Source organism: Molossus molossus, unplaced genomic scaffold (genome assembly GCF_014108415.1).
Source record: "Molossus molossus isolate mMolMol1 unplaced genomic scaffold, mMolMol1.p scaffold_m16_p_2, whole genome shotgun sequence".
NCBI lineage: Eukaryota > Metazoa > Chordata > Mammalia > Chiroptera > Molossidae > Molossus > Molossus molossus.
In genome coordinates this window covers 62,359,930-62,386,136 of record NW_023425355.1, presented here as the reverse complement: position 1 = coordinate 62,386,136, position 26,207 = coordinate 62,359,930, and the positions used below count along the sequence as shown (strand labels likewise).

General features: G+C 36.5%; 1 pseudogene; it reads right to left on the bottom strand.

Moving 5' to 3' along the window:
* Positions 1-1,894: 1,894 nt before the first annotated feature.
* LOC118635327 lies at positions 1,895-25,656 on the bottom strand (annotated as a pseudogene).
* Between the last annotated feature and the right edge of the window lie 551 nt (positions 25,657-26,207).

Genomic DNA, 26,207 nt, shown 5'->3' with positions numbered 1-26,207 from the left:
AAGGAAAAAACAATTAAAAAACAGGAAGACAGCTTCAGAGAACTGTTGGACAACTGCAAATGTAACAACATTCACATCATAGGAGTTTCAGAAGAAGAAGAAAAGGAGCAAGGTTTAGGGAATATATTTAAAGAAATAGTGACAGAAAACTTTCCTAACTTGCTGAAGGAAGAAGGCATTCAAGTTCAAGAAGCACAGAGAGCCCCAAGTAAGAAGAACCCAAACAGGCCCACACCAAGACACATAGTAATTAAAATGCCAAAAATTAAAGACTAAGAGAGAATCCTAAAGGTAGCAAAAAATAAGCAACCGGTTACCTACAAAGGAAACCCCATAAGGTGCTCAGCTGACTTCTCAACAGAAACACTACAGGACAGAAGGGAGTGGCATGAAATAATCAAGGTCATGAAAAACAAGGATCTGAATCCAAGACTACTCTATCCAGCAAAGCTATCATTCAAAATAGAAGGTCAAATAAAGAGCTTCCCTGACAAAAATGCTAAGGGAATATAATAACACCAAACCAGCACTGCAAGATAATGCTGAAAGCACTGCTGTAATTAGTAGAATAGGAAGAAAAATATAACCACACTGAACAAAAATGGTAATAAATAAGTACATATCAGATATCACTTTAAGAGTGAATGGTTTGAATGCTCCAATAAAAGGACACAGAGTAGCTGACTGGATAAGAAAGCATGACTCACATATATTTTTTTTTAATTAATTTATTTTTATTAATTAATTCTCCTTTTTCCCCTACTGATTCCCCCCTCCCCCTCCCTCCCTGCCCTGTCCCCGGTTAGTTGTCCATGTCCACTGTTCATGCATACATGCATATAAGTTCTGTGGCTCATCTCTCCCCCACCACCCCCTCTTCTGGGGATTGTCAGTCTGTACCCCACTTCCATGTCTTTGGGACTACCCAATTCCTCAGACTGTTATGTTTATTATATTTCACCAATAAGTGTGGTCATGTGATATTTGTATTTCTCTGCTTGGCTTGTTTCACTTGAGATAATGCTTTCAGGTCCCTCCATGTCATCTCAAAAGTTAAGAGATCTTTCTTTCTTACAGCTGCATAGTACTCCATTGTGTATATGTACCACAGCTTTTTTTATCCATTCGTCTACTGATGGACACTTGGGTCGTTTCCAGATCTTAGCTTCACATATATGTTGTTTACAAGAGACCCACCTCACAACAAAAGACTCACATAGGTTGAAAGTGAAGGGATGGAAAAAAATCTTCCAAGAAAATGGAAGGGAAAAAAAAGCTGGGGTAGTAATACTCATATCTGATAAAGTAGATTTCAAATCGAAGGCCATAACTAGAGAGAAAGAAGGCTACTACATTATATTGAAAGGATCTATCCAACAGGAAGATGTAACCTTGGTAAACATATATGCACCCAATATAGGAGCACCAAAATATATTGAGAATCTTCTTGAGGACTTCAAAGGAGAAATCGACAGCAATACAATCATAGCAGGGGACTTCAAAACCCTGCTGACATCACTGGATAGATCCTCTAGACCAGTGGTTCTCAACCTTTCTAATGCCATGACCCTTTAAAATAGTTTCTCATGTTGTGGTGATCCTCAACCATAAAATTATTTTTGTTGCTACTTTATAACTGCAATTTTGCTACTATTATGAATTGTAATGTACATATCTGATATGTAGAATTTATTTTCCTTGTTACAAATTGAACAGATTTAAAGCAAAGTGATTAATAAAAAACACTATGTAATTATATTTTGAAATATTTATTTCTAATTACAAACAAATGAAATTTTGTCTTGAAGCATGGTGTAGTATGGGTAACAGTCTTAATATAACAACAGTAAACTACATTGCTACATTTTACGACAGTATGCATAAAAAGTCAACATCAGTGCGAAGTTTGAGATTGCTTCTTTCTCACCAGATCAGAAATTCTTGGGGCAGTCTTTGCAAGAGAACAACGAATATCATCTTCCACAACAAGTCTACTTCTGTATTTAGACTTGATAACCAACAAGCTGGAAAACTCTGTTTCACAAAGATATGTTGTTGGAAATGGAAGAAGAAGGTGCAACACAGTCTCAGACAGAACAGAATATGACTGCAAACACTTGATCCAGAATTTTGTAACTGGCATTGTATAGAAATCAGTTCTTGCTGTATCGCAGTTAATAAGTTCAATGAACTTCTTTTGTGGTGTCTCAGGAACATCTTCAACTTTGACTGTGAATGGGCTTCTGGCACGTGCAAATGGGGTGACAGGTAGATTTGGAAAGTACAGTGAAATTTTGTCTGCAAGTATGTGCAAGTGTTCTTTCACAGAAAGTATCATCATAATCCTTTTTGTCTGGTTCATAGTCATGCTCCTCAAAGAAAGCAGATAAGGTAGGCAGCATGTAAAGTTTATTTTCATCCATTTTTTTTTTTTTGCCAAAGCTGAAGTTTCATTTGGAATGATCACATCTTTTCAGACAAATTGAGGCATGTTGCATTTGGTCCTTGCAGTGATAAATTTAACTCATTCAAGATGGCCAAGATGTCAACCAAGTAAGCTATTTTCTGTGGTTCACTTTTATCACTGAAAAGTGCTTTGAACTGTGGTCTTGCTTTCTGATTAAAAAACATTTTGAGTTCATCACGAAGCTCAAAAACACATTTTAAAACTTTTCCTGTCGACAACCATCTCACTTCAGTGTGAAATAGCAGAGCATTGTTTGATGCATCCAACTCATTGCACAGTTGCAAAAACAGTCTACTGTTTAAAGTGCTTGTGTTTACAAAATTGACAGAACTTATGATGCTTTTCATTACTTCTTGTAACTCTTGTGGCAGTGACTTCATTGTAATATTTGCTGATGAATCATACAGTAAGTTTCGATGACTTTTGGTGACTCATTCAGTACCAACTGTGTCAAATACATCATGTGCAGTAGTTGTCATTTCAAGAGGTTTGCAGAAAAGAAACTCATCTTTAAAGTCACCATCATTAATATACCTCACATAAACCAGTAATTGTGAACAGTTTGCAATGTCTATAGATTCATCAAGCTGGATGCTAAATATTGGAAGTGGAGCAGATTTAATGTCTTGGATTACCTGATCAAGAACATCAGCAGACATGCCATCTATTCTTCTGTGGACAGTGTCATTAGTTAAGAAAATTGCACTCAATTTCATAACAAATTTATCTCCGATTATAACTCAAACACTGTCTTTGGCTACTGGCAACAGTAAATCATCAGCAATGGTGTAAAGTTTTATAGCTATGGCAATTCTGAGTGCCACCAAATATGAAGCTTCAACAGCTGCTACATTATGTTTGTGGTACTTGCCACCAGTGTCAAGTCTGGCTTTCTTGAGTCCATCAGCTTAGCTTCTGAAATGGTTGGTATTCTTGTTGGCAAAGCTCCAATGTTTGCAATGAAAACGGTGTTTTAGTTTGTTTGGCTTCATAGATTTGGCTGATAGAACTTCACAACAAATAACACATTGCAGTTTCTCAATTCCTGCTGTAATTATTGAGGTAAAAGCATATTGTAAAAAATTCTCGCTATATTTTCTTAAAGTTCTTCTCTACACGGTCCATTGTCATGGGATGGTTTGCTAATAAAATAATATATAAAAATAGCTTTAATAATACAAAAGATGATACATGGCATAGTTTAGTCAATACAATTCATTAAAGTTTCCTATGATTTACCATTCTCTGTGTTTGTTTGTTTTTATTACATACCTGTTACTATCGCAAGGGGGCAGTATTTACATCAATCACAGCTGAATATAAAATGACTGATCAGCATCCAGATTATGTTCCCATGTTACAGGTGTTTTTTTTTTTTTGTTTTTTTTTGCAGTAGTTGATGATTTTACAGTACATGATTTTACATTTACCCAGTAATTATAATTCATAAAGTGTCATTTTACCTCCAATACTGCTGCTTTAAACACAGTAGCTGCTTTTAACAGAGTAGCTGCTTTCTACACAGTAGCTGCTCTCTACACATGTGACTGGTCTGCATAAGTACATTATGGCACCAGCCCTGTCACATACACCTGTATTTGTATGGGGTGTATGTGATGGGGTTGTCACAATGATTTCATCACGCCAGGTACTCATATGTGGGTATATCTATATGTGGGTGTATCTGCATGTGGACAGACCCACATGGAGATGGATAGAGCAGCAGTGTCTTGGTTCCTAAGACCATCAGAAATACGTGTTTTCCGATAGTCTTAGGCGACCCCTGTGAAAGGTTCATTCAACCCCCAAAGGGATCGTGACCAACAGGCTGAAAACCACTGATTTAGAGTCACCATTTCCTTATTAATTTTTTGTCTAGAGCAGTGGTTCTCAACCTGTGCGTCGCAACCCCTTTAGGGTCTAACAACCTTTCACAGGGGTTATCTAAGACTATTGAGCATACAGTGGAGTAAAGACAGTGTCTTTAATAAATGGTGTTGGGAAAATTGGACAACTACATGCAAAAAAATGAAACTAGACCATCAACTTGCACCATACACAAGAATAAGCTCAAAATGAATAAAAGACTTAAGTGTGACTCATGAATCCATAAAAATCCTAGAAGTAACTGTAGGTCACAAAATATCAGACATCATATGCAGCAGAATTTTCATGGATACATCACCTAAGGCAACAGAAAGAAAGGAAAAAATGAACATATAAGACTACATCAAACTAAAAATCTTCTGCACAGCCAAAGAAACAACCATCAAAATGGAAAGACAACCCACTATATGGGAGAGCATAATTGCCAATGATACATCAGATAAGGGGTTAATTTCCAAATCATACAGAGTTCTCATACAACTCAACAAAAGGAAGACAAAGAACCCAATTAAAAAATGGGCAGAGGACCTAAATAGACACCTCTCCAAAAAGGACATACAAGTGGCCAAGAGACATAGGAAGAAATGCTCAACATCACTAATTATTAGAGAGATGCAAATTAAAACAACTATGAGGTATCACCTACACCTGCTAGAATGTCTGTCATCAACAAATCGTGAAACAACATGTGCTGGTGAGGGTGTGGAGAAACGGGGACTCTAGTACACTGCTGGTTGGAATGCAGACTGGTAGACTGGTGCAGCCACTATGGGAAACACTATGGTGTTTTTTCAAAAAATTAAATTTGAATTGCCAGTTCATCTATTGATTCTACTTTTAGGAATATGTCCTATGAAGCCTGAATCCCCAATCAGAAAGAATATATGTACCCTTATGTTCATAGCAGCACTATTTACATTCGCTAAGATCTGGATACAGCCCATGTGTCCATAAATAGATGAGTGGATAAAAAACTGTGGTACATATATACAATGGAATACTGTGCAGCTGAAAGAAAGAACAATTTCTTATCCTTTGAGACAACATGGAGCGACCTGGAGAGCATTATGCTAAGTGATATAAGCCAATCAGAGAAAACAAATACCACATGATCTCACTTATTTGTGGAATATAATGAACAGGGTGTGCTGATGAACAAAATAGACCGAAAGAAATAGAAAGGAGTATAGTTCAGACTGACAAACCTCAGGGTAGGGAGGTGGGGGTATGTATGAGATGAACCAGAGAAGTTATATGCATATATGCATAACCAGTGGACATAAACAACAATGTTAAGGGGGTTGGAGGGCAGAGTGAGGAGGAGGGTTTCTAAGGGGGAAAAAGGAGAAAAATGTGTAACAAAAATAAATAAATAAAAATTGAGGGAAAAAAATATACATTTTGAAAAAAAATGTTTGAATTTTTAAAGCATTCCCCATGCCACACACAAATTGATGGAAAATGGACCTTCCTAGTTAAATTTGTTTTTAAGCACAATCTCTGAGCAATTACTGGCTGAGCGTAAGTTATTCTTACCCAGGGACAACCCTTAGGAAGGTAGGATTTTAAAATATGGCAGAAACATCAGAGGCCACACACTGTAGGGGAAATAAGCTCCACAGAATTAGTCCAGGCACATCAACAACAAAAAACTAAACAAAAACAGCAACAGCAACTACCTCTGGAGAGTAGTAGAATTTAGAGTTGCTACAATATTTAATCTAAAAAATACATTTTTTTTCAACAATAATTTATGAGACATGAAACAGGAAAATATGACCTGTATACAGGGGGAAATGGCAGTCTATAGAGATTGTCTTAGGGTGTTCACATCTTCAACTTAGCAGACAGATACTTGAAAATAGCCATTATATATATTTTCAAAGAACCAAAGGAAATCATATTTCAGGAATTAAAGGAGAACATCATTACCATGATTAATCAAATAGAGAATATTACTAAAGAGATAAAAACTACAGCAAAGAACCAAATAGAAACTCTGGAATTGTAAAGTCTAATAACCAAAATGAAAATTTATTATAGGGGTTCAACACTAGATTTGGATCTAGTAGAATAAAATAATTAGACAATTTGAGGATAGATCAGTGGAGATTATGAAATCTGAAGAACAAAGTGAGAAAAGAACAAAAAAGAATATACAGAGTCTCAGAGAGCATAGAACACCATTATGTGTAGCAACATGCACATGATGAATATCCCAGAAAGAAAAGAGAGAGAGAAAAATAGAAAAAAAAATATTTGAAGAAATAAAAAGGTTAGTGAATTTTAAATAGGATAAATTCAGGGAGATCCACACCCAGACACATCATATTCACACTATTGAAAGAAAAAGACAAAGAAAAATCTTGAAAACAACAAGAGAAATAAGACTTACCATGTGCAAGGTAACAAAAATAAGATTAATAGGCAACTTCTCACCAGAAATAGTGTGGGACAGAAGGCAGTGGGATGACCTCTTCAAAGTGCTTAAAAAAATGTCAATGAAGAACTCTGTATCCAGCAAAAATTTCTTCCAAATGAAGGCAGAATAAAGAAATACACATATAAACAAAACCAAAATATTTTGTTGCTAGAAAACATGTCTCACAAGAAATATTAAAGGAAATCCTGCAGGCTGAAAGGAAGTGACACCAAGAGTTGACTCAAATACATGCAAAGAAAATTTTTGTAAGTACCCATGTATGTGTGTGTGTCAGTCTTTTTTTCCTCTTAATTGATCTAAAAGATAATTGCAAAAATATTAATTATAAAATTGTATTACTGGTATTATAACATAAGCATGTAACATTTATGACAAAAATATCACAAAAAAGAGACAGAGGGAATAGATCAATTTTGGAGCAAAGGAATACCAGACAGTAACTCAAATCCATAGGAAAAAATGAGTAGTATAAGAAATGGTAAATATGAAAGCTAATATTAAATACTCTATCTTCTTTCTTCTTTGTTTTCTTAAAGCAATAATTTCACTGTATTTTTATATTTATAATGTGTATAGATGGAATATTTACAACAATAATGGCACGAAGGAGGGAGAAAGAAAGGAACTATGTTGGAGCAAAGTTTCTATATTTTACTGAAATTTAGTTAGTATAAATGTAAAAGTAGATTTTGCTATGCAAAGATGTAGATTGTAAACCTTAGAATAACCACTAATAGTGACTAAAAGACTAAAATATAGTTAAAATTATTAAAGAAACCAAAATGTATATTAGAAAATATTTACTTTAAGATTTAAGGTAGTAAAGGACTAACAGAGGCACAAAATAGGATGTAGAAAATAAATGGCAAGATGGCAGACATGAATCTCACCCAATAAGTAATTATAATAAATGTATATTGATTACATACATCAACCAAAAGGCAGAGATTGTTAAACTGGAATGAAAAAAAAAACAAAATACAAGATCTAACCATATGCTGTCTGCAAGTGATACACTTTGGATTCAAAGATACAAATAAGTTGAAAGTAAAAGGATAGAAAAGAAATGCCTTTCAAATAGCAATCATAAGACAGCTGGGATGATTTTACTAATATCAGAGAAATAGAATTTAAAACAAAAATATTGTCCTGGCTGCTGTGGCTCAGTTGGTTGGGTATCACCCGATGCACTGAAAGATTGCTGGTTTGATTCCTGGTCATGGATTGTGGGCTTGATCCCTAGTAGAGGGTGTGCAGGAGGCAGCCAATGGATGTTTCCCTCTCACACCGATATTTCTCTGTCTCTCCTCTCCCTTCCTCTCTCTAAAAATCAATACAAAAATCTTTTAAAAGTATTACTACAGATAGAGAGGCATGTTATAATGATAAAAGAAAGGGTCACTCCATCAGAAAGATATAACAATTATAAATATATATGGACCTAACAATAGAGCTCCAAAATATATCTAGCAAAAATGGACAGAATTAACATGAGAAATAGACAAGTCAATGGTAATTTTTTGAGATATCAATACTCTACTTTAAATAACAGAAAAACTAGGCAGAAAATCAACAAGTTTACAGAAGACTGGAATAACACTAACAAGCAACTTGGCCTAAGTGACATCTATAGAAGAATCTACCCAACAACAGCAGAATAATCACTTTATGCTTAATATTAAGCATCTCAGTTTCTATTGCTTTGAAATTCACTAAAGTCAAGTATGTTTTATGCAGTTGACTTCCCAACACTTATGGCTATTTAATAGGCACTTTTCCATTTGTTAGTAACATGAGATTCATTTTTGTTTTGTTTGTTTATTACTTTTTTATTTTAGAGAATGGTTACATCCCAGGAATCAATACTCATTACTGTTATAAGAAAGTGACTGTGACTGACAGACTATTCTCATATGCTTCCAGCTAGAGTTGAAATTCAAATCCAGTAGAAGCCAATTAATTTCTATTGATACGTTGATGTAAAGTTGGAGGTATGGGAATATTCTTTTTTTTGTTTTTGATTTTTAAAAGTATTAAAGACAATTTTAGACTAATATAAAAGTAAAGGGAATAGTATAAAAAACTCCATGTATCCATTACCTGCCTTCATTAATCATTACCTCATGGTCATTCTTGTTTTATCTACACCACCCTATTGACCCACCTTTCCTTACATCAACATCAAATTATTTTCAAGCAAAATTTTAGATATATTATTAAGTCCCTTTGTAAATTCACCTAACCAGGGGTTGAAAATAACAGAGGTATATGTTGGCAACATACTGGTTTATGACTTCTGAATCCCAGACCTAGCCCTGATTATTAAGGGAAGCTGGGGAAATCTCTTTTTTTTCTTTTGGCCTCAGTTTCTTCATCTGTATAATGGGGAGGATTGATCTCTATGTCAGTGGTTTTCCACTCCAATAGCACTGATTATTAGAATCACCTGAAGAGCTACTGAACATTACACAACTTCTTGGGTGTGAGGCCTGGCTTTAGTATCTAAAAGAAAAAAATCAGAATCAAGATGGCTGCTGTCTAAGGAAGTTTCATCTGCTTGCTCTCAGCAATGAACAAGGCTTGTAGCTAAGCTGCAGAACATTTGTCTTGAAAAACTAGCTGAAAAATAGCTGATTGGAAATACTGTTAGTGGAGAGCACAGAGAGGGGACAGAAGACATGGAGCAGGTGAGCTAACTTGCACAGCTGTGCAGTGTGGCTGAGAAGCCAGTGAGAAGGGAGAGCAGTGCAGCTCCTGCATCCTAGGAGTGTGGGGTTTTAGCCCCACACGAGAATCCCCAAACCAGAGCAACAGAGATGGGAAGGGGAGTCCATGTAGCATTGGACAGTGGGAATCAGTGATGATTGAATTTACCAGGGGGATGCAGACCGCATTATCCCAGGCAAAATGTGAGTTAGAACACCAGCCTGAGAAACTTGCACTGATAGGCCTCTGTGGAAGGGAGCACGCATCAGAACTCTGGAACAACAGGGGGTCTGTGTGAAACATGCAGCAGTGAATCTGAGGGGCCAATTATTCTCTAAAGAACTTTTAGCAAAAAGAAGGATGGGGGCCAGTCAGAGTGCCCTGGGAAAGAGGTGCAATCCTCTCCACCTCTAGCAAAGAAGAGGTGCTCTTTCTCCCACCTGTGGAACAGCTCTGGGCTGGAAATCTGCATCCATATGGCTGAGCCTAGTAGAACAGGGGACTTGGACATCTGGCCTAGTGGGAACCTGGGCAGAAGCCCCACCTTTTTTGTTTTTTTTTTTGCATCCACACTCAAGAATACTGTTTTTCCATTTATCTTCAGCTAGAATGGGGGAAACATCAATGTGAGAGAGATACATTGATTGGTTGCCTCCCGCAGGACCCTGACCAGGGGTCCTGACCCTAGGGGACCAGGACCCTGAACTGCAACCAAGGTACATGCCCTGGACTGGAATCAAATTTATACTCCTTGGTCTGTGGTCTGATGCTGTAACCACCAAGCCAAACCAGCCAGAGCGGGGCTGGTTTTTTCATCTCCTCTGCTTGGGGTGGCAACAAAGGGGTGCCAGAGACCCAGGCTGAGCTGAATCATTGGAAGTAGAGGAAGTGCCTGCCCACCCCTCCTACAAGCTATGGGCACCATGTCCAATGCAAATTTATTTAAACGATCCTGACTGGGACCAGATACCCTGCAGAGCTCAGTTCCATGGGTGAAGAGAAAGCAGCCCAGAAGAAGTACATGCTACCCACAGGACTACTTGGGGATCCACCCTGCAGGGCTATAGCCAGGTTGCACAGGGTTTGGCAAGATCAGTGACTCACATTGGCCTACACTAGAGAACCACCCAGGAGGCCCAGGACCCACACACCAAGGAGCCAGATCCAACATCAGAGCAAAATCCAGTGAGCTCCACAAATAGCAGATCCAAAGTTTTTTGTTGTTATTTGGCTTAGATTTTCTGTCTCTCTCTGTCTTTTCGCTTTTCCTCCCATATTGTCTTATTGCTATCTTTCAGTTTAGTCTAATTTTTCCTTATTCTCTTTACTTTTATAAAATTTGTATTTTTAATTCAATTTCTTCTTTTTTCTTTTCTTTCCCCATTTTGTTTTTGTATTCTATACTATATTTTATTTAGTATTACTACTTTTTAAAATTATTATGATTGTTTCATTCATTATTTTCTAAATTTTATATTTTATACTTTTCTTATTTTTTGCCTCTTCCTTCTTTGCTTTCATATTCTCGTTTTGTTTTTCTTTTCTCCTTGAATTCTTTTAGTCTTGTGTCTTCTAGTATTCGTGTGTGTGTGTGTGTGTGTGTGTGTGTATGTGTGTTATAGTATTTTTGTTGAGGCTGTTTATATTATTGTTGTTGCTTTTATTTTGTGTTGTCCTTGGTTTGGTCTGGTTTTGACTTTTGTTCTGTATAACAGTTGGCATGATGTGGTTGGGGTTGAGAATCATGGTCAACAATCCTGAAGGCTGAGCCCACCCACAAACAGGACAATAGCAATCAAGACCCAAATTCAACAGGAGAGCCCACATAACACTCACGAGAGTCATTCCTAGAGTACCCAGCTCAGAAGATCAAGGAGAGTATACCACTAAGTCCAAGAACACCACCCCACCAAGACTGGGAGGCATATTAGTCTTATCCAATACACAGAAACAAACATAAAGAAAAAGAAAAAATGGGGAAACAAAGAAACAAGCCCCAAATGAAAGAACAAGAGAAATTTCCAGAAAAAGAGCTACCTAAAATGGAAACAAGCAATGTATCAGATATAGAGTTCAAAGATAGGCATGCTCAAACAACTTAGAACTACAAGCAAATTAATGAGAACTACAAAGAACTTAGTGGAAACTACATCAGCAAGAAAACAGATATAGAAACCAGGAATAAGAACTAATCAGAAATGAAGAGTGACATAGCTGAAATAAGAATACCCTGTAAAGAATAAACAGTAGACTAAAGATGCTGATGACAGAAACAGCAAATTTGAAGACAAGGTAGAAAAAATCACTCAGTAAGAACAGCAAAAAGGAAAAATACGTAAAAAGCATGAGACAGTGTAAGGGAAGTGTGAGACACCATGAAACAGAGCAACATTCCAATCATAGGGGTACCAAAAGGAGAAGAAAATGAGCAAGGGATAGAGAACCTGTCTGAAGAAATACTGACAGAAAAGTTCCATAACCTGGTGAAGGAAAAAGGCACACAAATTCAGGAAGCACAGATAGTCCCAATCAAAATGAACACACACACACACACACACACACACACACACACACACACACAACCACATCAAGACACACCATAATTCAAATGGTAAACTTTAAGAGCAGCAGAAGAGAGACAGTCAGTTACCTACAAGGGAATTCCTATAAAGCTTCCAGCTGATTTGTCAACAGAAACACTATAGGCCAAAAGGAAATGCCACAACGTGTTCCAAGTAATGAAAAGCAAGGATCTGTTAAGAAGACTGGTGTATCCAGAAAGGCTATCATTCAAAATTGAAGGTGAAGTAAAGAGTGACCCAGACCAAAAAATGAATAAAAATTTTTTTTTTAAGTCTAAAGGAGTTTATTACCACCAAGCCAGCACTGTAAGAAATGCTAAAGGGACTGTTATAAGAAAAAAAAAAAAAATAGAAAGAAAGAGAGTAACATGGCATAAAAAACAAAAATGGTAATAAATAAGTACCTCTCAATAACAACCTTAAATGTAAACAGATCAGATAATCCAATCAGAAGATGTATGGTAGCTGAATGGATAAAAAAACATGACCCATATATATACAATGTCTACAGGCGACCCAATTCAGAACAAAACACTCACACAGGATTAAAGTGAAGGGATGGAAAAAAACTTTTCCATGAAAATGGAGAAGAATAAAAGCTAGGGTAGCGATACTTATAATCTTACAAAATAGATTTGAAAATGAAAACCATAACAACAGACAATGAAGGGTACTACATAATACTAAATGGATCGATACAACAAGAGGAGATAACCCTGGTAAACATATATGTACCCAATGTAGGAGCACCTAAATATATTTAAAACTTGTGGAAGACTTTAAGGGAAAGATAGAGAGCAATACAATCACTGCAAGGAAATTTAACACCCTACTGACATCACTAGATACATCATCTAGACAAAAAATCAAAGAAACAGCAACCCTAAATAACACACTAGATGAGATGGATTCAATTGATATTTACAAAACATTTCACCCAAAGCTGCAGAATATACATTCTTCTCAAGTGCACATGAAACTTTCTCAAAGATAGACCACATGTTAGGACACATACTAAGTCTCTACAAGTTCAGTAAGATTGGAATCATACCAAACATCTTGGATCACAATGGCATGAAACTAAAAATCAACTACAATAAAACCCTTAAGAAAATTCAAACACATGGAAGCTAAATAGCATGTTATTAAACAATAAATGGGTTACCAATGAGATCAAGGAAGAAATAAAAAAACTTCCTGGAAACAAGTGAAAATGAACACAGAACAACCCCAAATCCATGGGACACAGTAAAAGCAGACCTGAGAGAAGTTTACAGCACTACAGGTCTACCTCAAGAAACAAGAAAAATCTCTAGTAAAATATCTAATTCTACCAGTAAAAGAATTACAAAGAGAACAACAAGAAAAGCCTAGAGTAAGTAGAAGGAAGGGAATAATAAAGGTCAGAGCAGAAATAAATGACATAGCGTCTATAAAAATAATGCAAAAGATGAATGAAACCAAGAGCTGATCCTTTGAAAGGATAAACAAGATTGATCAACCTCTAGCCAGACTCATCAAGAAACAGAGGGCCCAAATAAATAAAATCAGAAATGAAAGAAGTAAAGTAACATCTAACACCACAGAAACACAATAGATTGTAAAAAATATTATAAATAACTATATGACAAGAAATTGGACAACCTGAAGAAATGGACAAATTCCTAGAAGCATACAATTTTCTAAATATCAACCAGAAAGATTCAGAAAACCTCAATAGACCAATAACAACTAAGGAAATTGAAGCTATAATAAAAACAACAACAACAAAATGAAACACCTAGCAAACAAAAACCTTGGTCTGGATGGCTTCAGAGGGGAGTTAACCAAACAGTCAAAGAGGAACTAACATCTATTCTCCTCAAGCTATTCCAAAAAATTCAAGAGGAAGACTTCCAAGCTCTTTTTACTAGGCCAGCATTATCCTAATTCAAAAACCAGATAAAGACACTACAAAGAAGGATAATTACAGGTCAATATCCTTGATGAACATAGATGGAAATATCCTCAACAAAATATTAGCAAATTGGATCCATCAATATATTTAAAAAATCATACACCATGACTAAGTGAGATCTATTTCAGGTATGTAAAGGTGGTACAATATTCATAAATTAATAAGTATGATTTATCACATAAAGAGATGAAAGATAAAAATCATATCAATAGAGGCAGAGAAAGCATTTGACAAAATCTAACATCTATTTTTGATAAAAGCTCTCAGCAAAGTGGGAATAGAGGGGTACCTCAACATAATAAAGGCCATATATGACAAACCTACAGCCAACATCATACTCAAAGGGCAAAAACTAAAAGCATTTTCCCTAAGACAAGAAAAAGACAAGAACGTCCACTTTAACCACTTATTCAACATAGTACTGGAAATCCTAGCCACAGTGATCAGACACAAAGTGAAAATAAAAGGCATCCAAATTAGAAGGGAGGAAGTGATACTGTCATTATTTTCAGATGACATGATATTTTACATAGAAAACCCTAAAGACTCCACCAAAAAACTATTAGATTTAATAAATGAACTTGGCAAAGTAGCATGATACAAAGTTAACATCCAGAAATTGATGGCATTTTATAAACCAATAGTGAACTATCAGAAAGAGAAACTAAAATTAATCCCATTTACCATTGCAAAAAAAAAAAAAAAATTAAGATCTGTAGGAATAAACTTAACTAAGGAGGTAAAAGACCTGAACTCAGAAAACTACAAGTCATTGAAAAAAGAAATAGAGGGAGATATAAAAAAGTAGAAACACATACCGTACTCTTTGATTGGAAGAATTAACATCATCAAAATATCCATACTACACAAAGCAGTCTATAGATGCAATGAAATCCATATTAAAACATCAGTGGCATATTTCACAGGTCTATGACCAATACTCCACAATTTATATGGAACCAAAAAAGACCCCAAATAACCTCAGCAATCTTGAGAAAGAAGAGCAACGTTGGAGCGATACCAGTACAAGATATCAGAGCCATTGTAATCAAAAGAGCCTGGTACCGGCATAAGAACAGGCATATAGATCAATGGAAGAGAACAGAGGACACAGTGATTGACCCAAGCCATTATGCTCAATTAATATTTGACAAAGGAGGCAAGAGTATGCAATGGAGTAAAGACAGTCTCTTCAATAAATGGTGTTGGGAAAATTGGACAGGTGCATCCAAAAAAGTGGAACTAGACCACCAACTGATACCATACACAATAATAAAGTCAAATGTAACTCATAAAACCATACAAATCCTAGAGGAAAACAGGCAACAAAATCTCAGACATTGCATATAGCAGAATTTTCACCAAAACGTCAGCTAGGGCAGGAGAAACAAAAGAAAAAATAAACAAGTTGTTACTACATCAAATTAAAAGCTTCTGCACAGCAAAGGAAACCATCAACAAAATGGAAAGGGAATATATTTGCCGATGATACATCTGATAAGGGGTTAATTTCCAAAATATATAAGTACTCATACATTTTAACAAAAGGAAGATCGACAATTCAATTACAACATGGGCAGAGGACCTGAATAGATACTTCTCCAAAAAGGACATACAAATCGCCAAGAGACATTAAAAAATTATCTACATCACTAATCATCAAAGAAATGTGAATTAAAACTACAATGAGTTACTAACTCACACCTGCCAGAATGGCTACCATTAATAAATCAACAACATGTGCTAGTGAGGATGTGGAGATAAAGGAACCCTAGTACATTGCTGACAGGAATGCAGACTGGTGCAGCCACTATGGAAAACAGCGTTTGGTTTCCTCAAAATATTAAAAATGGAACTGCCATTTGACCCCCTGAACCCACTTCTAGGGATATTTCCTAAGAATCCCAAAACATCAATGAGAAAGATTATATACATATATATGTCCATAGCAGTGCTATTTATAATAGCTAAAAACTGGATACAGCTCAAGTGCCCATCAGTAGATGAGTGGATAAAAAAGCTGTGGTATATTTACACAATGGAATACTATGCAGCTGTAAAAATGAAAGATCTACTATCCTTTGAGGCAGCATGAAGGAACCTGGAGAGTATTATGCTAAGCAAAATAAGCCAGTCAGAGAAAGACAAGTATCACATGATCTTACTTATATGTGGAATCTAATGAACAAAATAAACTGATAAATAAATTAGAACCAGAGGCATGGAAACAGAGAACAGAGTGACCAATCTTAGAGGATAGTTGGGAGGGGGTGGTAAGAGAATTTATATGCACATATACATTGCCAGTGGGCAGACAATGGATTAGTGAAGTCCTGGGGCAGGGTGGGAACAGGGTGAAAGGGTGCAATGGGCGAAAAGAAGGAGGGACATTTGTAATACTCTCAACAATAAAGATTTTAAAAAATCTCAGATTATTCTAATGTTAAGCCAGGGCTGAGAATGAATGACCTAGAATGATTTCTATGATGGTTAGTTTTATGTGTCCACTTGGCTAGACTATATAACCCAGTTATTTAATTAAACACTAATATAAATGTTGCTGTGGAGGTGTTTGGTAGATATGGTTAACATCTACAATAAATTAACTTTTCATAAAAGGAATTATACTTGATAATGTCTGTGGGAGCCATCCAATTAGCTAAAGGCCTTAAGAGCACATCCAAAGTTTCCTGGAGAAGGAGAAATTCTGCATTAAGACTGCAGCATTGACTCCTGCCTGAGTTTCCAGTGTTTCGGACTGTCCTACAGATTTGAACTTCCCAGTCCTCAAAATCACCTAAGCCAATTCCTTAAAATAAATCTTTGTCCCTCTCTCTCTATATATATATATATATTTATTTAAATATTATGTATTATTACTATTATATGGATTATAAAGATTATAAATTATAAATAATTATAGCCTTAGCTGGTTTGGCTCAGTGGTTGGAGCATCGGCCTGCGGATCAGAGAGTCCCCGGTTCGATTTCCGCTAGGGGCACATACAAAAAAAAATTATATATGTATAATTAAAAATAGTAACCTTGCCAAAGTTTGAAGACAATACTAATGGTTTTCCACTAAGTCTTCTCTTGACTAAACATCTTTAGCTTCCTCAACTGGTCCTCAAAGTCTAAGAATGCAAGTCTCCTACTAATCATATTGGTTGCTCCTTTCTTGTCACACTATAACTTTCAAATTTTCATGTTACATTTGATGCCCATAACTGAATATAGGTAGTTCAGAAGTAAACTGCCAGATGCAATGAGATTATCATCTCCCTTGACCTCAATACTAGTCTTTTGTTAAAGTACTTTAGGTAGCCAAAACAAGCTAATTATTCTTGAACTAGTAACAGTTGGAAATGACACTTTAGTTAACGGCAGGGCATTGCAAGCATAGAGGTGGAGGATGGTGGTCAGGGCTGAAGGACATACTTGACTTCATTTCATATTTGGTTTTAATATGCCAGTATACTCCCAGTTTTGAAGAGAGCTATTGTTTTCTCACAATGTGGCATGATTTGCAAAGAAAATTAGAAACTCACAAGTAGATTTTTCATTTGTTCAATACTCGCTCCTTTGACTTTCAGGTTTAATGAAACTTAACCAGAAAATATGTTTAAATCCAAATTATCTTCTTGCTCTGGGGTTATTATATTTATCCATGTTTCCCACAAATACAAGAAGTCCTGTCTATACTTTGGGGTTTGTTTTAGTACTCTGCATAGTTATTATATTCGCCCCTCACCCTTTCCTACAGTACTGCGGCTATGCAAATTGAGAAGGACTAAAGGTATTCTTAGACAAAGCAAGGAATATTATGTATGACACTTGTGAATCTGGAGAAAGTAGTGAAGTGCGCACAGATTAGTAAACAAAGAACTACGAATCTTTAGATGCCTTCACCCACTAGTCAGTTTGAGTCATTTACTGACCTTGAACTTCTCATTAGAATGCTTGCAGTATGACTTATTTAATCAACACTACTTCATGACCCCACAATTTGTTCTTTTTGTCTAAAATTATCTAGTCAGAAACCCCCCTGCAAATACCAGGCACTAAGTATATCACTTAAATTTGCCTTGATTTGGTGGAAAATGACTTTAGTGTATTGGATTTATGGTTCATTTAACAAATGCTGTAGATGTCAATACATTAGCGTAAACCTGGTGCAGGTAGTAATTTTATTTCTAATGATGTCCTCAACTAGCATCCAACTATGGAAAGTAGGACATTATTCAGTGGGTACAGAATATATCTGTTTAATCAGACCTGAGAAATGTGCTAGTTGTACATCACAATGATATTAAAATTACTTGACTTCTCTGGGACTTGGTCTCCATGCCCGCAAAATGAGTATGTTGGACAAAGGCCTTTGCAGCTCTGCACCATTTAGGATTTTATTAGCCAATTTAGGAAATTCCTCATCTTTAGGACATATGCTTTGTAATGGACTTTACATGAGCCATCTATGCTATGATCTGTATCCCCCACCAAAGCCATGACTCCTCCTGTACCTAAATGTCTTGTAAGTGAGGCACTGACTGCCCATTGTTTGAGACTATAATTTTCAAGGATGTTTGTATGGGGGAAAAGCTTTGCAACACCGAGATAATGTCTCTGGAGCAAAGAACAGGCATGCTCATTGCCCATTATAAAAGATTCTAAAAGCTTGAGCTCCCCAAGCTCAGAGTTCCTCTCCTGTAATGCAACCTACTTTATGTGCAGGTGTCATTTGGTCCTCTTCACATTGCCCTGTGGAAATTGGGAATTCAGGACCAATGCAAAAATGCTGATACTTCTGCTATTGGTGTTGCTATGAGCAATAAATTGTTCTTCATATCTAATCCAGAAATCTCTTATTTTCTACCAGTATCCATGAAAATGTGGCAGGCGAACTTGCTAGTTTGTAAGTACAGTAAAATCTCAGAACTTTCCCAGTTTTTGACAACAGTTCCAGTCCACAGTCATTTTCCTCTTTTCTTAATGCCATTAGTGCTCTGAACAATCCAAAGCACATTTTGTCTTTTATCTAATTGTTTTATATATTAACCTATCTCCCAACTAGCTTATAAGTACTTGAGATGAGGCACCTTGCCTATACTTTTTCTGTTTATAGCAGCTGGCACAGGGATGGGTACTTTCAATATATGATTTTGATTGACTTTGGCCATATTACTGCCATCTGAGTTAAAATACTTCATATCTTTTACTGTCAAACTTCTTGGCTTGAATGTGTTATTGAAGATGAAAACTATAGAATCACTTCCCTAGAAATAGAAAAGCTCTAATGAGAGAGGGAGTAGTTGTTTGTTTTTTAGGCATCTAGGATGCAAGCATAGGCACTCCTTAATTAATTGGAGATCATTTGACTATGGTGGCAATTGCAAAGCTATTCTGAACTTCACATTTCCAAAGACATAGGGGCACTTTGTTGTGCTGAGCTGCTAATCATTGCATTGGTCTGGCTACTTAAGAACTAGAATATAGTTTCTGTGTTTTTGTAGAATTTAAGAGCCTTGGAAGGGCATCTACACTTGCTGCCTTCAGCATCAATGGGAACTTATTTAACACTTGATACAAATCCCAGAGGAAGATTTGACTTCCTATGAGTGCATTACCTAAAGTCATATACTTGCTGCTTGTATTATTGTATCCTATTAATGATCTATTATACCAGAAAGAAAAATGTCTATACACACATTTTCATTAGGCTCATCATTGTTTCCAATAATCTGGATTGTTCAACTAATCTAACTTCAGTTTTCTCTAAGGGGACATGGGGATACAATAGACTTTCTGCCATCAGTGCTAAAACATTAAGACTTGGGGCTCTTTCTTGTACTATTGCCCTGAAGATGCATTCCATACTCCCATAATAAATTTTGTATTCTCTCTCTCTCTCCCCCCACCTCTGTTCAGTTATTAGGACTGCAACACACACTAAATTTAATTTTCCTGAGAACAACTGAAATTATAGCCATGACATGGTTATCATTTTCTAACTTTAGTTTTGCATATCTGGCATTTTCTAACTTTAGTTTTGTAAATTCAGGCTGATCTTACTTAGAAATAGTTCCTACTATTTGAATTTGGGTATGCTGCCACCAAGTGGTTGCCAGTTTTTTGATTCACAAGGTTTCATAATCCAAACGGCAGGCTGCCTTGTTGGTGGTGGTGGTGTATGTTTTAGGACTGGAGGTAGTGTGATGCATGTGAATAGGTGAAGTATCAGGTGTCAGAGGGAGTTTTGTGGTAAATCTTCATGAAGTAGCAGGAAGATATTAAATAATAAAAAATGAGTCATAACTTGAGGAGGGGAGAGGAAAGGTGCTGAATTTCAAAGAATGAGATCAGAGACAGAGGAGTTGTGCAGTGAAGAGGACAGGGAAATAACAGGACACAAAGTAAAATGACCCAGAGTTAAAAGAACTTGATCACTGATCCAGTTTTCATCCTTTGTTTCTGACTTTTATATGTTTCCTGTACTTGTTGGGATGTCTAAATAGCAAGAGAGATGTAATACTTTAACCTAGACCAGGACAACAGGATTGTGTCTTGTACATCTTTGTATCCCTCCCAGTGGCTAGCATAGTGCTAGGCACATAGTTGGTCTTTAATAAAGGTCTGTTGAATGAATAACCCGATCCTGCAGGAGTTGAGACAATATGTAAGAGGTGGGCGGTACTGACTTGAGGTATAGTGTCAGCTCCTGACTAGTAAATCCTGATGATGTTCTGCCTTTATCATTAAGCTGAAGCAGTAAACAAAATTAGCTGGCTCCTATGATCAATCTTCCAAATTACAACCTTCTCTAAATATTCTGAGTAAGGTACCTAAATACCTTCTTTTTTTCTGCTTTAAAAAAAATCTGAGATTCAAGGCATTTGAAGTCCTTCATATCTCTGAACCAGTCTTGGTGTTTGGACAGATGACCTATGGAAAGTTTTTTTAAAAAAAATATGTTTTTATTAATTTCAGAAAGAAGAAGAGAGAAGGAAAGAGAGATAGAAACATCAATGAGAGAGAACATCAATTGGCAGCCTCCTGCACACCCCCTACTGGAGATCAAGACCCCAACCCAGGCTTATGCCCTGACCAGGAAACAAAGTGGTGACATCTTGGTGCATGGGACAATGCTCAACCAAATGAGCCACACTGGCTGGGAAACCTATGGATAGTTTTGACTGGAGGATATGAGACCTAGAGGTTCTTCCATTCATTAGATGTGTAGGGAATGACTGGATGGGGCTTTCAAAAAAAATGCATACGATGAGAAAACTAAGGATCATTCTAAGTAGTATGTTTGTTAGAATGAAAACTCTGGTCAGACACAGTTTTTCTCCAGAAAGGGGTTTACCCATGCATGATAATGCATGTGCCATGTTATCTTTAACCTTGGCCAGCATATTATCACATAATTGATTTTTAAAGACACAGATGCCTGTATCACACCTGTTATCCAAATATGATAATCCATGAAAATCTGGTGAAATAACCCATAATGCAGAAAGCAAATTTTTGAGGACAATAATTTTAGTGAGCAGGTATGATGACCTCTATAGCACCATAAACTTCCACATCTCTAACACAGAATTCCCTAACTAGGGGCTCATGTAAATTAGTATAGCACAGCATAGCACGGGATTTGGAGTCAGATATATCTGGGCTCAAATTTTACCTCTGCTTTGTAGGAACTGTTTCATGCCTTCGGTTCTAACCTGTAAAATGGGGTAATATTAACTACCTTACATGGTTGTTATGAAAGTTAAAGTAAATGACAAGACATATTTATTGTGCTTAACACAGTGCTTAGCATACTGTAAGTACACAACTACTAGTAGTTATTATATACATTTCTTTCTAGAACACAAACTATAGGAAGCAATGGCCTTCAATAGTGCTTGTGTTGTAAACCACTACATCCTTTCCCTCAGCTTCTGAGGCTTGTGCAGATTCTCTGGACACAGAGACTCAGGCTAGCTCCAGCCCCACAGAGTGCAGAACAAGTGGGAGCTTGTAAGCTAAGTAGGATGTCATTTTGAGTCATTTCTGAAGAACAATTGTATTCCCTTCTGTTTTAATTTTGCTCCTTTCCCAGTTAAATTTTCCAGATATCCACTTCCCATTTCCTTGATCAAGGCCAGAGTTGAAGAAAGCTGGCCTTCAATCTCCAACGAGGCTGAGAGCACCATTTGGGCTCAAGATCAAGGTGTATTGTAAAACAACAGAAGCACTATGTTGAATCATCATGAAATGAGGCTTCAAATGCAAGTGCAAGGCAGAGCCTGATCACAATTGGCAGTAGAGTTGGTCAAGAGGCCACTTTCAAATATCTCACTGTAGAACTTTTATAACATGTGCCCCCTGATCCTCAGTCACTACCTTTCACCACACACAACATTTGGAAGATGATGATCATTGAGTAAATGTAACACTGAGTTATTTTACATTTCTTTAAAATATCCAATCTATGAACTATGTGCAGACATAGAAAATGTCTGAAACATGGTAAAATTTCAAATATTCCTGGTGGTAGGGTGAATAATTGTACCCCAAATATTTCCATTCCTGAGCCCTGGAAACTGAATATGTTATCTCATATGCAAAATAGACTTTGTGGATATGATTAAGTTAAGGATCTTGATATGGGAAGATTATCATGATTATCTGAGTGGGTTCAATGTAATCTCAAAGGTCCTAATAAGAGGGACTCAGGAAGAGGCAAAGGAGAAGGAGATGTGATAACAGAAGCAGAGATTAGAGTGAAGGACTTTGAAGAGGTAGGAATGATCCAAAAGCCAAAGAATACAAATAGCTACTAGAAGCTGACCAAGGCAAATAAATGAATGTCCCCTTCAGGACCTTCATAGGAAATGGGCCCTGTCTAAACTATGAATTTAGGTCTTTGAAACCCATTTCAGACATCTGACTTCCAGAACCATAAGAGAATAAATTTGTGTTGTTTTATTTTTTTAAAAAGAATTTTAATTAATTTTTGTTACAGATGTTTCTCCTTTTCCCCCACAGACACCCTCCTCCTTATCCCGCCCCCACCAAGCATTGTTGTCTATGTCCATTGGTTACACATACATGCATATAAGTTCTTTGGTTTAATTCATCCTTACCCCTTGCCCCTCTCTTCTAAGTTTTGTCAGTCTGAACCATACTCCTTTCTATGTCTCTCAGGGTGTTTTGTTCATCAGCTTTTTCTGTTCATTATATTCCACAAATAAGTGAGATCATGTGGTATTTGTCTTTCTCTGATTGGCTTATTTCACTTAACATAATACTCTGTAGGTTTCTCCATATCGTCTCAAAGGATAAGTGATATATATTTTTCACATGCATAGTATTCCACTGAGTATATGTACCACAGCTTTTTTATCCACTTATCTGTTGATGGACACTTGGGCTGTTTCCAGATCTTAGCAATTGTATATAGTGCTGCTATGAACATAGGGATAAATATGTTCTTTCTGATTGGTTTCAGGCTTCTTAGGATATACCTAGGAGGGGGATCACTGGGTCAAATGGCAGTTCAATTTTAAATATTTTGAGGAAACACCATATTGTTTTCCATCGTGGCTGCACCAGTCTACATTCCCACCAGCAGTGTACTCGAGTCCTCTTTTCTCCACACCCTCACTAGCACTTGTTGTTTGATGATTTGTTGATGGCAGCCATTCTGGCAGGTGTGAGGTGATACTTAATAGTCATTTTAATTTGCATCACTCTGATGATTAGTGACATTGAGCATTTTTTCATATGTCTCTTGGTGATTTGTAAGTGTCATTTGGAGAGTTGTCTATTTAAGTTCTCTGCCCATTTGTTAATTGAGGTTTCTGTCTTCCTTTTATTGAGTTGCACGAGTACTCTATATATTTTGGAAATTAATTCCTTATCTGATGTATCATTGGCAATGATGCTCTCCCATATAGTGGGTTCCCTTTCCATTTTGATGTTGTTCCTTTGGCTGTGCAGAAGCTTTTTTGTTTGATGCATTCCCATGTATTAATATTTTCCTTTGTTTCTCTTGCCTTAACTGTTGTATCACTGAAAATTATTCTGCATGTGATGTGTGAAATTTTGTTGCCTACATTTTCTTCTAAGATTTTTATGGATTCATGAGTCCCATTTAAGTCTTTTATCAATTTTGAGTTTATTCTTATGTATAGTGTGAGTTGGTGGTCTAGTTTCATTTTTCTTTTTTCTTTGTATGTAGCTGTCCAATTTTTTTCAACACCATTTATTAAAGAGGCTATCTTTACTTCATTGTACACACTCTTGCCACCTTTGTCAAAAATTAGTTGAGCAAAATGTCTTGGATCTATTTCTGGGTTCTCTGTTCTGTTCCATTGATCTATGTGCCTGTTTTTGTGCCACTACCAAGCTGTTTTGATTACAATGTTTTTGTAGTATAAACTAATATCCACTATTGTGATCCCTCCTACTTTGTTCTTCTTTTTCAAGATTGCTGTGGCTATTTGGGGTATTTTTGGTTCTGTATAAACTTTTGGTGTATTTGTTCCAGTTCTGTGAAATATGTCATTGGTATTTTAATGGGGATTGCATTGAGTCTATAGATCGCTTTGGGTAGTATGGACATTTTAATGATGTTAATTCTTCCAATCCAGGAACAAGGTATATGCTTCCACTTTTTTACATCTTCCTCTATTTCTTTCTTTCTTTTTTTAATGTCCTGTAGTTTTTGGCAAATAGGTCCTTTACTTCTTTGGTTAAGTTTATTTCTAGGTATCTTAATAATTTTTTTTTGCCATAATTGTAAATGGGATTTTTATTTTTAGTTTCTCTTTCTGTTAGTTCATTATTGGTGTATAAGGATGCCTTCGAGCCTGGCTGGTATAGCTCAGTGACTGAGCACCTAACCATACCCCAAGTGGTCACCAGTTCTATTCCCAGTGAGGGCACATGTTCAGGTGTGGGCCAAATACCCAGTGAAGTGCATGCAGGAGGTGGCCAATGGATGTTCATTCCCTTTGATGTTTCTATCTCGCTCTCCCTTCCTTTCTCTCTTAAAAGAAAAAAAAAAAGGAATGCCTTTGATTTCTTGCTGTTAACTTCATATCCTGCTACTTTGACAAATTCATTTATAAGTTGCAGCAGATTTTTGATGGAGTCTTTAGGATTTTCTATGTACAATATCATGTCATCTGCAAATAAAGATATTTTCATTTCTCCTTTCCAATTGGATCCCTTTTATTTTTTCTTTATGTCTAATTGCTGTGGCAAAGACTTCCAGTACTATGTTAAATAAGAATGGTAAAAGTGGGCATTCCTGTCTTGTTCCTGTTTCTAAAGGAGATGCTTTTAATTTTGCCCATTGAATATGATGTTGGCTTTCATATATGTATGAGTATGAGGTTTTTCATGTATGGCCTTTATTGTGTCAAGATATGATCTCTCTATTCCCACATTGCTGAGCGTTTTTGTCAGAAATGCGTGCTGGATTTTGTCGAATGTTTTTTCTGCATCTATTAATATAAACACATGGCTTTTATCTTTCATTTTGTTTATGTGGTGTATCACATTTATTGATTTGCAAATATTGTATCACCTTTGCACACCTGGGATGAATCCCACATAGTCATGGTGGATAATTTTTTTAATGTATTGCTAAATCCTATTTGCTTATATTTTGTTAAGGATTTTGGCATCTATGTTCATTGGGGTTATTGGTCTATAATTTTTTTTGTCCTCACCAGAGGACACTTTTGCATTTATCTTCAGATAGAGTGGGAGGGAGAGAAGGAGGAAGTGAGAGAGAGAAACATCGATATAAGAGAGACACATTGAGTGGTTACCACCCACACGACCCCAACCAGAGCTAGAGACAAACTGCAGCTGAGGTACATGCCATTAGTGGAAACCGAACCCAGGACTCTAGTCCGCAGGCCAAATCTCTGATCGCTGAGCCAAACCAGCCAGGGCTATAATGTTTTTTTTTCTTGTAGTATCTTTACCTGAATTGGGAATTAGAATTATGCTGGCCTCATAAAATGAGTTTGGAAGTCTTCCTTCTTCTTGAAGTTTTTGGAATACTTTGAAAAGAATGACTTTTAGTTCTTTGAATGTTCAGTAAAACTCCCCTGTGAAGATGTCCAGGCCTGGGCTTTCGTTTGCTGGGATTTTGTTGATTACA